Raw genomic sequence first — 14,689 nt, 5'->3', positions numbered from 1 at the left:
AAACGGATACAGCCAATCAATCTATTTAGCGACTAATTAAAATAAAAAATCTTATTTACCTTCCTTAATGAGGCCTAAGGCTGATGAACACCGGAACAGTGGTTAGTTGCCACCGAGAAGCGCCACCTAGAAGTCGCCAACATATATCATGTAAGTCAGACGGCGATGACGGATACTGATGTTACTGTCTTTAGTTTGGGTGGGCCATCATACCCTAACTACTCCACCTAATTGCTTGTAGAAATGTTAACTGCCTCCCAAAACTGTGGATAGAAGGAATTCTCTATTTTACTTGGTAACATAAATTACCTACTTTTTCATCGCTACCCTTATTTTGAAATCAACTTTACACACAGATCAAAATTATAATTTACTTTACTACGGTTTTGGATCCTGTCTTCCTCTGAGTGTCACGACACCCTCTTATTTTAAACTTGTTTTACTTTCACTCAGTGTCCGTAAAAGCTCTTTACTAGTATTTGAGGGTCAGAAAAAAGAAAAAGAAATTGCGAAAATCTCTAGCTCGGTCTTTCGTTTAGTAAGTATTATCGCTAGCAAAACTAAGATTTCACCCGACAGAACTAGGGAATTTTTCTTTTTAAGTACCGATCAGAAAAGTGGATTTAAGCAGATGTTTTGCATTTTTACAGTATTGTGCAAAATGTATTTAAAATAACCAATAAATAATTATGCTTAAAATTTTATCATACAAATAATTATTAGATTTATTATTCAATCAATCCAGAAATAATAAATAGGAACATATTTATTTAGAGGACATCTCAGGAACCAGTTTCAACAACTCTTAAAGAAGTGATTAAAATGGAAGTGATACTTCCCATTGCAAAACTAGAAATTTTTAGGAAATTATTTAATTCTCCCTAAAATGATGCAAGTGATAGGACAACATTACGATAAAATATCCCACCCCCTTGCCCTAAAGTTTTACGAATTTACTTTTGTTCATTTCTTTAAATAAAAGCTTCGAGCTACTGAAGTAAAATAAAAAATCGCTGGAGCCGTTTTCTAGGTATTCTTAATAAAGTAAAACAAATAAAGTGGACTTTGGAATTTTTATATCTACTAAGTTTCAGTTAAGTCCTTTGGATATAAGCAAGCGAAATTTAATGTTTGAGTTGGCTTTTTATTATAGCTTATTCCTGATGAGTGTTCAATCAAATTGTAGTTATTCTCGCTGTTACTAACTTTAACTTGTTTTTTAATCTGTTCTAAGCGGTTTTCAAGAAGAACCCGTATTGTCCTCTTTTATAATATGTACTTTAATTCTTTAGATTTTTAATTATCCTTTTTGTATTATTATTAAATTTGTTACCACCTCCTTCTGTAATGTATACACCTCTTATGTATACACAAAATGATAAGTAAGAGAAAACAGAATAGCTATCAAATAAATATGTCTAATTATCTGAATAAAACCGTAATAACAGCAAATTTTTTCTTTTCCTCTTTACTTAGGAAAATAGATTTTGGAAGAAGTATTTTGGGTGCAGCTTTAAATGAATTAATGTTGTTAGCGACCATTGGGATAGGATGTTAGCATGAAACACCTTAAAAATAAAAACAATCTCAAATGAAAACGTCTAAAACAATTTCAAAAAAAACGAAAACAAGGGAATCCTAGCAGCGGTCACGGTAGTAAAACAGGTCGACTGAAAGAAAACTTTAATTTATTTATATCATAGTGTTAAAAAAAAAAGCGTCTGTCTAAAATGTCATAATTGATCAGAGCAAGAGAATTGCGTGAAGCACAGGTGTCCTCTTGTGAACGCAGTCGAGCTCAGAGGTGCACAATTTACCCACAACATCAAGTCATGTTTATAATTTTATCTAGCATATCATTAAATGTGATAGTACTGCCTTCAATAATTACTTGATGTACATTATAATTAGAACACTTATCTTTAGCAGACCACTAAGTTCATAAGATAATATCAGCTCTAAAGTTTCAAATTTAATCATATAAGTAAGTTTATAACAAATTGGGCACCCTAAATAGTTAAACCCCTCCTTTTAAATATTAATTTTAATTCTTAGCTTGAATTTTGTAATACAGTTAATTTAGTTAATTATTTAGCGATGTAATTAGATTACATTACGGATTTGCGGGCTGAACTTCAATATCAAGCAAAAATGATTTCAGACAATTGCGAAGAAAAGTTAAGAAATGTCTTATTTTATTTTTTGAGACTTCGGAAAGTAATTAGAAGTAAGTTTATCATATCTCTTCGAATTTATCAGAAATAAATTTCTAACGATTTTTTATGGTCTTATTAAATACATTTCTTAAATTTAATGTTCGAATCAATTTTCCCTTTTTCTTTTTTGATACTTATAACACGCTTATTGGTCTAAATTTGATTTGGACAATTCCAAAGTAACACATTTTCAGATGTTTCAGATTTAACATTGTTTGTGTGTTTAACAATGAGATTACCTATTCGATTTTCTCTTGTTTTTTGATTGATTTTTCTTTCTTTTGTGGAATGATTGTAAAAATATTTCAGTGTTAATTTTAAATTATTAATTTAGTAAATAAACTTTTTAAAAATACTTTAATTTAAAGTTGATATTTGCTTTTTTTTGGTGAAGATAATTAATTCCAATAACGCAATTTTAGCTATTCTCTTCAAATCTGCCCCAGTTCTTAAATGATCAATAATTTTGTTTCCCAAATTAGAGAATATATATTTTTGTTTTCATTATGGTCATTAAAGAAGTACATTTGTCTTGAGTAAGCATAAATTATCAGAAAACCTACTAAAATTTCTACACTATGGTAGTTTAAATAGGGGTGGTCTTACATTGTAAGGAACGAAGATCTGTAATGAGGTAGTTGAAATGATTTAAAGCAGTTTGTTAAGGGGCTAATGCTAAGGGCTAGTACAAACTGCTGAAATACGTTTCTTGTTTGTGTTTTCTCATTTTTTCCTCGATGAACTTATTATGTTTGCTCTCCTTATTTCCTTTTCAAAAATTAATTAGATTTTCTTTCATGTAAAAAACATATCCAATTCAAACAAGTTGATTAATAATCGCTGTTTGAAGGATTCAGTTAGAGTTAATTGGATTATTCCCGATTGTATATTTCTCAAGCAAGACAAAGTTTTCTGATTTAAAAAAAAAGTGAGAATATTTGTGGTTACTGATCTGTGCTTTCTGCTAGATTTATTTTGAGATTTGGCTAAATCATTTTAAGTTTTCAATCTATTTGCATATTTTAAGATGTAAATTTTTTCTAATAGTTCTTTTAAGTAAATAATTAATTATTAATTATTAATATATTGGTTGTATCGACCATGATTGATAATATCTACGAGTTTGTCCATTTCACTTTTTCTTTTCTTCTTTTTGTTGATCATGTTCTGTTTTAAACCATCAACAGATTGCTCCAAAATGTGTATTCTGGCCGGAATCTTTGACATTCATCGTTTCTTCTTGGTCTTAATGGATATTAACTAAGACAAAACAGAGCAAGAAAATCCAAACCCTGAAAGTATCAAGGAAAACGATGCAACCATATTACTTTGAATTTCATTCAATTACATCGAGTATATCCCACTCTATCTCTCTCCAAAATTGCACTAAAACCTCATTTTTATGGAAAAATTGTACAAATGAAAGAGTAAGATCTATTAAAACTATTCTAGAAGAAACGGTGGAAGTGAATTTCTAGGAAATATCAGAAAGTGAAAAAGCCATTAAATAGCATACATCCAGGAATTTTCTGAGTCCAACGGGAATTTCAATAAGATTTTTAACGTTTTATACGTACATATTAGACCAAGAATTGTACATTGTTCTGAATAATTGGCACTTTAAAGTGGGAAACTTCACAAACCCTTGTGAAGTCGTGCCCTTAACAGAACTTCCGAACAGAAATACAAGCCGAATCTATAGTAAAGATCCTGTCTGGAACATGGACCACTTAAGATTCAAGCTTTCAAGACAAATCAAACATAACTTTAAAGGAAACAGTCCAAGCTCTTCTCTTCAAAGACTTGAGGTTATTTGCTCACACTCCAAGTCATTCTTCATGAGATAAATAAATGATTGTTTCCTCGTCCCACTCTCAAATTCCACAAGAGGGGTTTCCCTTTACAATGCCCAATATATGATTCAACCTCAAGTCAGAGAAGTACGAAGACCGACTGAGGAACATCTTATTATCTACACAGACCGGATCTCCAATCAGCGTTTTAGACTGCCTGTTTCTCATTGAGCAATCCATAAAGATATTTGGTAAGAACGATGGAGCTCTGCTAAAGAAGAATGGCGTCTAATTTGGCCTAAATACAAATCTCCTCTTTTCCAAAAATATTCATTTGATCTGGCAACATCTTTGATAGAAGTCTCCAGAAATTTCTAGCAGTAATTTTGAGGTGAAGATACAAGAATTTAGATACCTTTAAAAGCTTATGGCTAGCATAAAAAAGCTTAGGGCTAAGTTTTGGTGACTGCAGCATTCAACCAGAGACATTGCAAAGTGATCTCTCATCCGCATCGAGAACAGCAGCTCCAGGCCAACCTACTCTTCTGAAACCGTACAGAAACATCAAAGATAATTATTAGCTATCACAGCATATGAACCAGACACTACTTTACTCTCTAAAAAACACTGAACAAGGGGGTCTATCAAAGCTTTAAGGCCCTGGTGAAATTGAAATTGGCTTGTAGTAAGCTGCCCTTTCTCTTCAATCTGCAACAATAATTCTATTAAATATTATTTTAATGATTATTTTCTGCGATCTGTAAGAGACCTGCAATCACAATGCCTAGCAGGAGAGGTTTTTTTTTTTTTTTAATCCTTATTTATTAAGTAAGGAAGATTTAGGAAGATAACGAGAGTAGGAACTTTCTGACCTTGTTAAGGGTCCTTGTGAGAGCACCGGCTGTTTGTTCAGATGACACAGAGATGGTCAGGAGTTGGCGACAGTACTGTCCATCAGTCTGTCATATATACTGCCAGCAGATAACCATCCCGGCGGCGTTGTGACTGTAATAGTGATGGTTTTGTGATGACGCCCGGCAGCCATACACTGTGCGCATACTAACGCACGAGAAGGAGAACCTGAAAACTAAATGAGACAAGAAAGTTCCTTCATACGGTCCATACGATAAAACTTGTTTCCCTTACAATTATACGGTTGTGTGATCTTAAATAAAGGAACGTATCAACGGCTCTTTGACTTTATCAATATGCTTTTAAAGAACATATGAAATCTATTTACAAGGAGTGTAGCTGTACTGAAATCCTGGACGATCGCGTCACGTTTAACTGCAAACATTATTCTCTAGTTTCTTTCCTAAGTATGTCGATTCAAAAGTCTTTTTTTTTACGTTCTCTTACTTCTGTTTAGAAGAGATATTGCGATATATCAAATTCTAAATTTATTATTTATTTATTTTTTAAAATTTAGAGTCCTCTTATTACAATTACATTAAAATATAAATAATAAATACACACATTGTAGTATGAATGTTTAGAAAAAACTAAAATAACTAAGTTTAAATCGCTCTAGGATAAATACCATCAAAAATCAAATAATCAACTATAATCATAACAAACTTGAAACTTAAAATTAATTTATAATGTATGACTCTAATAGTAAACTGTTGGATAAAGAACAGATGTCAAGTTAGACTGAGGACATTTGTTACTTACGTAAGTTTTAAACTGTTGTTTCTTTGGATCAAAGAATTTATCTAGATGATAGAATTCGAGACTGGACTATGTCGAGTTTGATTTGAAATGCACATCTTCAGTAACTCAAAGTGTTTTTAAAAATATGGATTACCTGTTTGTGTGATACCCAGGCTCAAAAAACAAAATTAAAATTACACTACTCTATAAACAGTGAACACTAAAACACTATTTTAGTGATGTATCAATGTAGTGATGTATTTTATTATCTCTCATGTAAATTACAAACTTAAAAATGGGAGGTGAAAGGGCCTCAATAAATGGAATAGCCTAGAGCCTCTTTTCTTCTAAATCCGGCCCTGCACTCAACCCTTATACAACTGTCCTTTCGGACAGTTTTAATTTTAAATTAATTAATTTGGATTTTAAATTAATTTTTAATATGAAAACTTTATAGTAATGCAGAGGTTTATTCTGTTTGGGTACAACAAGAGGGTCCTCAACCACTACTTATCATCAAAACCCACAAACTGTAAATTCACTCAGTAAAGTGCTATTCAGTCGATATAATTTGTCTAAAACCTTATTAACGAATTACTGGTGTCACCTAGAGAAATATCAAAGATGAGATAACCGCAATTTTCCGTTTTCTAGTAACGTTGACTTCAAACACTCACTAACAATTTTTAAAAACTTTTTTCGAAATCCAAACATTGAATTTCCCGTGAAAAGAGCGCTTTTAAAGTCTACATGAATGCAACATTTCCTTTTACATAAAAGAGAAAAGAAAAAATACTGTAACTAGTAATAATGATTGCAGGTTTGGAAAAATACCGAGAGGATTTTTCAAAATATTTAATTTCCCTTGACTGAAAAGTTTTTACAAGTATAAACGGTGGTGAGCCAAATGTACCTCACTCACCACGACTGAAAGAGATCTACTATAACATTCCCCAAGAAGAAGAATATATGTTCTAGACCAGAGGTCGGCAACCCGCGGCTCGCGAGCCGCATGCGGCTCTTTTATCCAAATTGTGTGGCTCTTCAGCCTGCCCAAAATATATTGTATATTTCAATTTTATTGAAACAAATGCAAATTTCATTTATTAAAGTAAACATATTTTTTCAAAAAGAATTTTAAATGTGATTGGTTTTGAAATTGAATCTTATTATTTTAAAATAAAGCACGTAATTATATAAAGTCTGTCGCTATTTTCATTCAAATACAGGTTTAGTTATTATTTATCCGTTTATTTACTTTGAATATGTGAAAATAAATATATAAAATTGTCAAAGTTGGGTGTTTTTCAACGTTAGCTTTTTTGTGCAGTTTTTGACTTGCGGCTCTTGGTAAGATTTATTAAAACTATTTAAGAAGAAATGGCTCTCTTCCTAAAATAGGTTGCCGACCCCTGTTCTAGACGGTAGCCAGCACCAACAAGAAGCTCCAAAGCACATGAGCATCTCCATTGCTCAAAAGTAGGCCCCGAAATTGCCAGAGGGACGTTTCAATGCTCAGTATTAGAAGTCTCACTCACTAAGTCCTCACACTGGTGTCTTCTACTTAGAGTATTCACAAGAAAAACACACTAACAGTACTAAAAATTACAGGAAAAACTTCTTCTTCTTAGTCAATCTTCGTTTACCTTTCAGTGTCGAGGTATTATAGGAAAAACAAAAATAAATTACGGTGGTAATTAAATAGAACCTGCAGGGAACACAAAAGAGAACATTTGGGATTGTTTTTACGAATTTCCGAAGTTTATATCTAATTAGAGGGAATGTTTATTTAACATAAAATATTAAATAAGAAAAAGAATTGACAATGATCAATAGTATGAATGCTACAGAACATAATGTTCTCGTTTCCTATTCGAAAATATGAAAAATGGAATGAAATATTGAAAGTTAGTTTTATATTTGGATGTTATAAATTCCTTATTTTAATAAATGGAAGGCTACTAAGATAAATGTAGAAATAGATGCTCCATTCGAAGAAAATTAAAAAGTAAATATTATTTTTTTGGGATAAGTTTACGGTTTAAATATATATGTATAGTAGATCAGAAATACCCTGTGTGGATGAAAGTATCACCTGACATCTCTCTATCACTACCTACTATTAGCTATTCTGACAAACACAACACTACAACATCTACAACAACTAATTAAATATATCATTTCTGGTGTTAAAAAAAAAAAACTACTAGAATTTATTTATGTTTAGAGAATACATTAAACAAAACTATAACTATATTTTAAATATTTTTTGATGGGCCAATTATTTGAGGTAAACAAAAATAATTGAGTTCATTATTTTTAATCTCTTCAACTGTTTCAGTGTTGTAAAATGTGTGGTAATTATGTTTGACCAATTAAAATGAATTAAAAAAAATTAATTGTTTAAATTTAAAATAAATAAATCACAGGTGATATATTCTACCTCCGCATTCCCTTTCTTATGTTACTCCTCACTTGTTCAGATAGTATTAATTATACTCTCAATTTTAGAGTATGAAACTTGTACTTCTCTCGCATACCAATATTCGGATTTTTTTTTCTTTCATTCCGTCTTCTATTTGGTGACAAGGTTATCCTTGACTTGGTGTGCTTTTGAGGTTTGTCTGGATTTATAGCTTGTGGAGCCTAAATTCAGGAGAATATAATCCGTTCTCCCAACTATTGATGGGACTACGTTGTTTAGCAGGACTACCACGTCAGCTATCAAAGGTATTTTTGTGCCTTTAGTTAGAATAATCTGATGTAACTCGAACAATATATAATAATAATATATTTCCAGTTCAAAGTAAACTTTTTAAAAGAAAGAAAGCCAATGTGAACATATCTGCATGTAGTTAATAAGTTACAAGTTAAGTTTTTTATGTTCTAGAATGAATGTTTGGGTTGTGCGAGTATGTGTTCGTGTATGAGAATAAGGCGCTCTCTGAAGTAACTAATTTAGGTGGCTGGTGAAATGTCGCCTCAGTAGGCTGCTTGGCCAGTATTGTGTGTGACGTATATCGAGCATGATCCCAGGGGAGCATGATTACCCACGACAGCAATTCCTTTCCCCGCTGGCACACTGCGATGTTACTTCTCAGACATCTGCCAACCCCCGTCACCCCTTACTCCCACTATATTTATACACTCGGGGCTTACCTCACCCTTCCGCCTTATCCTTCTTTAGTACTCTTAAGTCTTCCTTACTACTCTATTTTAGTGGTATCTACGTTATAAGTTTCAAAACAAGTTTTACCCAGTAATAGATTATCATCACATTACAAGCTCGGCACAGCTACTAGCTCTTATAAAAGGCAAACAACCCTCTACAAAAACACAAATATTAACATTACACTGGCTCATTAATAAATTTTTATGTTCTTCTCATTACTTGCTCCTGTTTTTATTAATCACCTATAGTGATTTATTTATTACTAGTTAGTGCAAGTTTAATTATTTTATTACTTCGCTAAAATTGCTTAAATATTTAACTTCTCTGTAATACGAGGAGTGGCTATTAAAAAAGTCACATGGGGCCAGGTCAGGCGAATAAGGCGGATGGCCTAAAACTGGGATGTACTTGGCTAGAAACGACTTGTCAGACAATGCAATGTGAGCCGGCGCGTTGTCTTGATGGAGAACCCATGACTTGTTCTTCTACAAATCGGATCGTTTTTTCCTTACTCTTTCACGGAGTTGAGCAAGCATCTCACGGTAGTAATGTTGATTAATTATAATCGATATTTTCATCCGTTTTAGACGTGGAAGGGAGACCCGGGCGGTCATCATCTCCGACGTCTTCTCGGCCATCTTGGAAAGGCTTGAACCACTCAAAAACTTGCGAACGTGATAAATATTCATCGCCATAAACTTCTTTTAATAAAAGATAAGTTCCAGTAGCGGTTTTACCCAGTTTCATGTGAAATTTCACGACAATTCGTTGCTCTACTACATGTGTAGTATCATGTTTTCGGCAAAACGAAACTAACACCTCTTACACAAACGACGGTTCCGGTCAGACAGATTTCTCTACAACCACATGAGACGCTGCAATCGAAAGAGAAGGCTTTACGCTGCACAACTGTCGGTCGTTAGGATTTGGCGCATGCATAGTTCTTCTGTAGCAGCATCAGTCTCATTATTTAATAGCCACACCTCGTAGAAGAAGATTAATTTTTATTTAATTATATAATTTTTTTAAATTTCTTTTTTATAGTTATTTATTTGCTACTTCATCAACGAACAACTGTACAAAGATATTTTTTGAATCAGTTTAATTTAAGGCGCAGCATTGATGCCCAGAGTTTTTCAAAACGCTACGTAAAAAGCCGACAGGGTTCTCTCGTTACAGATTACTCTGTCTACAAGTTGTTGCTTCTTTTGAAGAGGCATCTGGATTTCCTCGAGGTTTTCCTCGAGGAACCTATAGCATTAACCTCCGCTTTACTATAAAGTCTTCATATTAAAAATTAATTTAAAATCCAAGGCCACACTAGGAATTGAACCCAATACCAAAATTAAAACTATCAGGACAGGTGTATAAGGGTTGAGCGTCAAAATGTGTCAAAAAAAAACACCAAGTTTGACAATTTTTTTCTATTTTTCTATAAAAGCTTAAATTCCCAAGTTGTCTATCCATTCAGAATTTTATACAGATGTGCCTCTTGAGGGTTTCGGCGCTATATATAGACTGGGAAAGAAGTTAGCCCCATGTTTGTTAGGCCCCTCCAAAATTATTATTACTAATAAATCTGTAAATATTAGCCCAATATTGATCAAATTTGGCAGGATGAAAGGGTTAGGGCTCCTCTACGTAACATTAAAGCAACGTTCTGCTCTAATACCTATTAAGAGGAAATATGGCAATCGTTTCAAATTTTCGACGCGTGTACCGATTTTAATGAATGAAATGACTTTAAAATTGAAAGTTTATATAGATTTGCATTTTAGAAGTCTCGACGCTGTGCCTGTTAAGGAGGGGAATTTGCCTCACGCAAGAGGCGCCCTCTCTAAAACTATTACTACTGATATTTTTATAACGCTAAGACCGATTTCAATAAAATTTAGCACGTAAAAGTAATTAAAAATTCCCAACGAGACATTAAAGTGCCATCCTACTCTTACAGTTATTAAAGGGAAGTATTGAAAACATGTGTATTTGATGTTTTTAATTTCTCTTTGCCTTTTAGGGACAAGTACTGTAACAACCATTTAATTTTTCTTACTTCTCATAAGAGGAAATACTGTAATCGCAGTTTAATTTTGCTATTTACACACAAATACTTCATATTTTATTCAAAACGTTTTTTCAAGAAAATTGTTTATGAGGTTTCTTTTGTGACCGCACAACTATAAGCATTCTTTAAAAAGATCTTCCCAGTTAAGGTATAAGTGTCGATATTTTTTTAAACTGTAAGCATTTCGTACTGTTCAGATATTAATGAATTCTTCACTAAATTGTAGAGAAAAGTTATAACTGGTATAAATTACAATGTTTTAATGTTAATAGTTAGTAAGATATAGAAGATTAAATGTTGGAGGTTTTCTAATTCGTTCAAATTTCAAACCTTTGTCTCACTTTTCCTATTCCTCAGATTTCAATGTTTTCTTAACCCAATTGAAGGAAAAAGTTAGCTCTACGGCTAGAATAAATTGCAATAATTTGATGTAGATGGTTAAATTTTAAATAAAAGATATGGCCCTTGTCGGCCTCGGCGCTGAATACGGTTAGGGAAACACGTTTGTATTGCCATTTCTAAAACTATTAATTTTAATTACACTGTAAATCTTAACCCAATTTTGACAGGAGGGCTTCTCAAGGTGGCAATAAAGTGTTATCTTGCTCTTACGCCTACTAATTAAAATACTGCAATCCTTCAAATTATTGTTGATTTACTAAATTTTATTTATGTACATGAATGGATTGTTATTCGGTTCAAAATTCTATTTGGATATAGCTGTTGAACCGAATAGGGTTCTAGTTTGTCAAAATAACTACTTCTTTTCTCTGTTTTATTAAATTATAAGGCAAAACATAAAATATACATAGTGGGTAGTCATCTTTTGGAAAATGAAAAGTAAATTTCAACGGAAAAATACGGAATTGGGTTCCAGTTAGCCTAGATTTCCACTTGTTTTGAATCGGTTATCTAGTTTTAAAACCAATGCTAAAATAAACACAATAGGTATCCTTAATTTAGATTTTAAGGTAAAATAAAACGAAAAAATATCGAATTGGCTTCCAGTTCGTTTAGATTTTCTTTCAACAATTGATGGCACTCGTATTGGTAAAATGAAGTTGCCGAGTTGAAGAAAAGTGATAATATTGATGGAGATGAGGCAGCTGGTTGGTAGAGTGAAGTTGCCGATTTTAAGAACAGTGATAAATGATAATATTGATGGTGATCAAGCACTACCTAGGCAGAATGAAGGTGCATTAGCCCGATCCTAGTTCCACCATTGGCAAAGTTGTGGTTGTAAAAATTTTATCTCATAATTTTGATTAATTTCAAAAAATTAATCATCCAAAGTGATTAAAACTAAATTTGGAATTTAATTCAATTAATTAAAATTCTTACTATTTAATTTTAATTTTAATATTATTTAATTTAATTTTTAATTGGTTAAATTCCAATTGAATTTATCAATCAATTAATTTTGGTCGATTAAATTTTTTAATTTTAATCATGATGAAAATTAAATTTTGTTTCAATTCAATTGGAATTTAATTGATTAAATTTTTACCCATCTCAGATTTTGAGCAGACCTACCTCAGGGTTCTATTGTAATGTTTTCCATTCCTGTCAGTAAATAGAACGTATATATTAAACATAAGTAACACATAAAAAATCAAGAAATATAAAAAAACCATAAATTTATAAAGATAATTGATTAAACTAAAAATACTACTGGAACATGGGCTTTAGCGACAGTTACAGTTAGGTACCGATAGGTAGCAGTAAGCTCCATTTTTTCAACATGTAGTCTATTTTCTTCCTTTTGTGCTTCAGGATCAAAAGCTTATCTGTTTTGTTTTCTCTCAGTAATGGTGAGAAAGCAGCGAGATCTGTTTTGTTCTACATTATACATTTTTGAAACAATGCAGAAGTTTCAGTGAGGACTGAAACTGAACGAAAAAAGCCGACACTTAAATCAGTTTTTGCTTTAATAATTCTAGAGCATCAGTTAAGAAAACTTGTGGCAATGCTCATTAACTGACAAATTATTACCACAACTACATTTTATGTCAGTTCTTTCCGTAATTTCTGGTGGGCTGTCATTTACGATTTTCTGGCAAAGGTGAACTTAGACCGTAAACAAAGTTCACCTGGTAATTTAAGGAAAAGTTAACTACGCGTTATGTACTTGAAACACTCAAGTTACAAATACATTATATTGAAAATATGAATGTGAGAATGTCAGCAATAGAATTTTAGAAAGTCTGTGAGACAATAGGAGATTATGACAGACTAATGGTGTGTTGTCTATGACAGCCGCTTTATAAGTGGAAGTTAATTTTCTCAGCTTCTCTGGTGAAGCAAACTCTGAAGATCAATGAAAATCCGAAATCGGTCAGAAGAAAAGAAAAGAGGCACACCAAAACGGATGAAATTATTGATGTCCAGCAATGCAGATCCAACCAGTGCTTTTGCAAGAACGGTGGGTCAAAGTTGATGCACTGAATGTCTACGGCCTTGTAACACTTGTAATAACTGATCCTTAATGCATTTGATTATAGTATCATTATTGATTAATATTATATTCATTTGAAAACACTTTTTTTGAAAAAATATTTTCTAATAACAATTACCAATGGTTAGCGTATTTGATTCCCAAACGGAGAGTTCGGTTTCGAATCCAGCTGATGACCCTTAGATTTTCTCTTCCTAAATCAGCTCACTGACTGGACAGATTTGACCGTTTCGAAAGAACACTGTATGCAAGCACTGAAAAAAAAAAAAAAACCTGGGCATCAATAACCTCAGGTGTTTTCGCGTTTCAATAAAATAACAATTAAAGGCAGTGAAAAAGTTCCTCTCCTCTTTGCGTAGATTGCAATGAGGAGGAGGATTTCAAACATATAATAATGGTATGTCCACGTTATGTGGTAGAAAGGAAACGAATGTTTGACGATTTATACAGATGCACCCTTTCTCTACGAAGACATAATATTCTCTGCCAACATCTATGTGCTTAAATCTGTAGCAGAGCTAACAAAGAAATACTCGTATGAATGTATTTAAAAGTTATAGCCGATTAGAATGAATGGAAGAAAATGACCAGAGAAGGATTACGTGATTTTAATTCATGTTATGCTATAAGGATGGCAGGAATATAGAGTACTGATCCATCCATTAGATGTAAGTTTTATGTAAATAGTTGTATGGGGTAGAGGGATGAATGTTTTTACAAGTAAGAATGGAGAGTGAGTGATATTCTAGTGATAAGCACCTAATGTGTTTCAGTTAAGTTGTACATCTTCTCAACAGATTTTTAGCAAACTTTCAGCTTATAATTATTGTTTTATCTAATAAGGGCGACTGAACAATTAATTGTTCTGAAAGAACACTTTCACCGGGAAGGTTAAGATTGCTGGAAACAGAAATACTTTCTTTTTTTTTCTCGGGACTTCAATAAAAGTGATAATTAAGTTGGATCTTACTTCACATCTACCGGATTTTCCATTAACAGTATTAAGAGTCAAAAGCACCAAATCGAAATGCCAAGTTTAAAGCAAATTTGCGTTTTTGAGATATACTACAGAAACAAACATAGAAAATAAGCTGAAACTATTTTTTACAATCAGAAACTCTAAATAATTTTTTTCTGCTGGTGAAAATCAAATTTAAAGCGCCAATGTGAACAATCACTCAACTTTCTCTAATTTCTTTGAACTCCGAACATTTCAGTCATATTTAATTTTAAGCAAACTATAGAGTTTCTAAAACTGTACATTACACTGAAATCTAAGCTTATTGCGTGGCCTATTCCAACTTCTTCCCCAAGGTTTGCACTTCAAATGATTTT

At 32.5% G+C, this 14,689-nt stretch overlaps 1 long non-coding RNA gene across 1 annotated transcript; it reads right to left on the bottom strand.

The window, feature by feature from the left end:
• Positions 1-65: 65 nt before the first annotated feature.
• Positions 66-13,602, bottom strand: LOC141456193 (uncharacterized). The gene is made up of 3 exons (XR_012459644.1): positions 13,473-13,602; positions 4,425-5,096; positions 66-263 (listed from the first exon to the last, which is right to left on the bottom strand). It is a non-coding gene; the product is annotated as an uncharacterized lncRNA (long non-coding RNA).
• Between the last annotated feature and the right edge of the window lie 1,087 nt (positions 13,603-14,689).

This window comes from Rhodnius prolixus, unplaced genomic scaffold (genome assembly GCF_049639745.1).
Source record: "Rhodnius prolixus isolate KJV_2025 unplaced genomic scaffold, Rpr scaffold_1, whole genome shotgun sequence".
NCBI classification, from domain to species: domain Eukaryota; kingdom Metazoa; phylum Arthropoda; class Insecta; order Hemiptera; family Reduviidae; genus Rhodnius; species Rhodnius prolixus.
The sequence above is the reverse complement of the archived record's forward strand: the minus strand, read 5'-3'. Positions and strand labels throughout refer to the sequence as shown.